Here is a 4,093-nt window from a genome sequence, read left to right as displayed (position 1 = left end):
CACCTGCAGGCAGCATCCAGCCTGCGGGCCTGATTGGTCCAGCTTTCCAGAGACTAAATGCTCACCGGACTTTTCTCAGGGCAGGAAAGAGCTGGGTGGGAATTACCCGTGACCACACATCTCCTCTTGTTTTCTTTCTCATGGGTCTCGGCCGCTGCGCCCTGAAAATATTGCTCTGACTGGAGGAAATATGATATCCTTTCTTTCATCACCAAAGCCCTGGATTAAAGCCAAAAGTAATCTGAACTTCTGAAAAGGCTACGGAAGAAATCAGCCATCGCAATTCAGAAGGGGGCGGGGGTGGGGAGGGAGGGAGAGAAGTCAACGGTGGTGCAAAGGAGTCTCGAAGAGGAGTTGGCAACGGTCCCCTGCAGCAACGACAACCGACACCCAGAAAGCGCAGAGCCCGCAGCTCCAGGGCAGGGAGCTCTCCTTCTCTACCCTCCACTCCAGAGCAGACTATGGCAAAATGGTCCTGGATTTTGCCCGAGGATTATTACTCAGGATTTACTGTTGAAGAAGGGCCTGGGATTCTCTGAGTTGGTGGCAGTCTGTGAGGGCCCGCGGTTTTCCTTGTCTTTTCAGAGGAAGTGGTGGCTGTAAGGGGTGCGGACAATCAAAGAGAGTGAGTGTGGGAAGAAGTCTACCCAGCCCTGCGCTGTGTTTTTCACCCCGAGGACCTAAGGGTCAGAGAGAACTGACTTGCCCAAGCTACAGTCACTGTCCTGTTCTGCCCCCCTCGCAACGACACCGTGACCCTCCGTGGCAGGCACCCATTGCCCTTCCAGCCTGACCCTGCTCAAGGCTAACAAAAGGGGCTGCGAGTCAGAGCTGTAACACCCGGTCACTGCAGAGGCGGAAGGAAGGTGTATGACGGCGTTACTCTGGAAACATCACGGCCTCTGCCTTTTCTGCCCACCTGTGGAAATGGATTTTCATTTTGGGCACTATATATGGAGTTAATTTTCCACCCAAAAGAGAGGCCACAGAGCTCTCATATCAGATTGACACAGAAATGCCAGGGTTATTCCACCCAGAAAGAAGCTGTAAGTAATCAGAAGCTTTCAGAACAACCTGGAGGGGCCAGTAAAGTTGCCAAACACTCAAAACAGGGTAATTCTTCTGCTACACTTGTATTATGATTATTCACGCTTTCTTAGCAAGAAGGGAAACAGTCAATATCAGGATCTTTCTAATAACTTTTATTGAGTACTTACTGTGTGCCAGGCAATATTATCTTGCTTAATCATCACGATAACATCAGGCAGTTTCTATTATTCCTGTTTTAAAGAGGAGGAACTGGAGGCAGAGAGAAGTTAAGTAACTTGTCCAAAGCCTTGCAAAAGTAAATAATCTGGGTCCAGATCCTGACTATTTACTGTGCTTTTGCTAACTCCATTGTAAAAATAAGAGTTAACGCTCCTGTAATTCTTGCTCTGCAGCATGGGTTCAGGCATTCTCGTCAAGCCCTGTTCTCGTCATCAAGTCCTAAATTAAAGGACTCCTCCAGGTGTTAATACGATTATTGATCACCACCTGGACCCAATCTGGTTATAACCAATGGGAGCCCTTATAAAAGGCTACTTTAACAAGACATGACCAACGTTAACGTGCTGGTGTATTTCCTTCCCGCCATTTTCCTTTTTATTTAACATGATAAAAACCACAGAGCACATTCAATTTCTTAACTGCTTCATTAAATAATGCATTGTTCTGTGTGTCTATGTAGCCTTTATAACCTCTGTTTTTCAATGAATGAATAACATTATTTGCTCATGCCAATAAATAAAAAGGGCACATAAAACCCTATTAGGAGATATGTAGGCTGTTCCCATAATCCCTATGTTATCAGTAACTCACTACATTTCATCTTTTCGTTACCCACCAAATAGGTTTTATTCCAAGATAGTAGCATTTTAGTTCTCTTAAGGAATCTCAAAGCAGGATTCGTGTCTTTGTGAGTTTCAGTGGGAAGAATTTAAGAAATACAGATGGGTCATGAGCCAACCCGGAAGTCTCAGTCTCTTCAGCAGAAGTTCGGTGAACAACATGAAAGACGTGCATAAATCAAGAGCAACAGAAGGACCAGTTGCCACACCAACCAAGAGAACATGGACAACTGATTTAGGAAAGTCAGAAACACCACCTCGTCTCAAGAGCCTACCTCATATCCCAGGAACACAGCTTCCCGGTCACATAGAGGAAGTTTTTCTGGAGATGACAAATTGCAATTCCTAGATCACTTGGGGGCACTCTCAGCTTTTTGTAAAAACCAAAATGCACCGTTCACATGCACACACACACACTCAATCCAGAAGCACTACTTCCCACCCATTCAGATAGCAGAGGTGGGAAATCTGGGGTCAGGAGGCAGGAGGCTTTGATATCATTTCATCCCTCAACATGGCTATTTCTCTGTTTCCTCACATGTAACATTGGAATCACATTTAAGGGAATGATTAAATGGATTAGCGTCGGGTTTTTAAAGTACTTTCAAAACTATAAACACTACATAAATATTAGTTCTTAGGTATTGACATATTGGGCAGAAATGCTAACTTTAGTTTATAATCATGGCCCATCTTGGGGTCTGAGAGTGAAAGTGGTTACATACCCATGGTCTAGTAAGTATTTTATATTTATTTAACAAGATAGTTTATTGAGGTTTTGAAATGTGAATTGATATATGCTGATAAAATTGATTTATGTTGATTCATGTTTTATTTCCCCTCTTGTAGAAATCTCAAAAAATCCAGTGGTATTTCCACCTTACCCTGTCCAGTGGTATTCTAAGTCTGAGCTATATGCCTCCAGGGGCCTGAGTAGCTTTTCTGTTGCTTGGCGCCTAAACGACCCCCTGCCTTCCTGTTGGGGAGGTAGAAGCCCATTTGCTCAATTACTTGTCTACTGTACTTCTGTAGAAATTTGCATTTGTGAATCCTTCATTCTAGAAAGTCATAATCAAGCCTTGCCAGTCTTTCTCACTTCCTTGCCCCCTTCCCAGTAAATTCAGTCATGACATGCTTTGTTTCTATCCTCTCAATTCAGTGTGTCCTGTCTATTGTCCTAGATTCTGCTTGTATTATCTTTTGTTTGTGTAATCACTTATTTGGCCTCTTTGCTTAGTTTTTCTTCACTTCAATCCATTCTTCACATCACTGCTAGATGGATTACATTTGCAAAGTAATGTCACACTTTGCCTTCAAATAATTTACCATCTCCAAGTTGCTTGATGAATCAGGCACAACGATTCCCATATTATATTTAAGATCCCCCACAGAATGTGCATGCAGCATAGACTGTAAATTTGTTCTTCCTCCTCCTTAATAATAGATGCTTTGTCCCCTGCTGAATTTTAGGGCAAGACATGGCTGTTCTGAACAAGGGTTACATTTCCCAGCCTCCCTCTAAGTTGGGTGTGCTCCTGTGACTTACTTCTGCCAATGATGTAAGTAGAGGTGACCTGTGCAACTTCTGGATGTTCCTTAGTGGGAAGTTCTGTGCCATTAACCCTCTCCTCCCACTTTTCTGCTAGGTGAAAGGCAGACATGGCAAGTGAGACTCAAGGAGCCATCTTGAACCAGGAAGTGGAAGCCACAAGCTAAAGATGACAGAGCAAGGATGTGGAAGGAGCCTGCTTCTCTGACCCTGGGGAAACCGTGTCATTCCCGAATTGACTATCCCTGGACTTTTTTTAATGTGTAAAAGAAATAAACTTCGATCTCAATTTTGGTTTTGTTGTATTTTTCCAAATATTCATTCTTCAAAACAGCATTATTGAGAAATAATTAACATACTATAAAATCCGCAATTTCAAAATATCATCTTCTTATAGATTGGGCTCCCTATCCTTTGGACCCATAGCTTTTTTCTTTTTGTATCAAAGTTGTCCTTGTCTTATAATTATTATGTACCTTTCACATCTCCTCTATTCATATCTTACAGTTATCTGGACTATTTAGGAGCTCAATATTGATTTAACTTAAGACTTTGTGTACTGCTTATATTTGTGAACATAAGAAAATATCAGTTAATTTGAAATTTCAAGATGAGCAAACTTCAAATATATTTAAGAAAACTATGCACACTTTTA

The 4,093-nt window shown here is 42.4% G+C and overlaps 1 long non-coding RNA gene across 1 annotated transcript; it reads left to right on the top strand.

The window, feature by feature from the left end:
* The first annotated feature begins 365 nt into the window (after nt 1–365).
* Nucleotides 366–3,727, top strand: LOC111759009 (uncharacterized). The gene is made up of 3 exons (XR_002793108.3): nt 366–1,113; nt 1,969–3,448; nt 3,536–3,727. It is a non-coding gene; the product is annotated as an uncharacterized lncRNA (long non-coding RNA).
* The last annotated feature ends 366 nt before the right edge of the window (nt 3,728–4,093 follow it).

The sequence above is a fragment of the Dasypus novemcinctus genome, chromosome 4 (assembly GCF_030445035.2).
Source record: "Dasypus novemcinctus isolate mDasNov1 chromosome 4, mDasNov1.1.hap2, whole genome shotgun sequence".
Taxonomy (NCBI): domain Eukaryota; kingdom Metazoa; phylum Chordata; class Mammalia; order Cingulata; family Dasypodidae; genus Dasypus; species Dasypus novemcinctus.
This window is presented reverse-complemented; position numbering and strand designations above follow the sequence as displayed.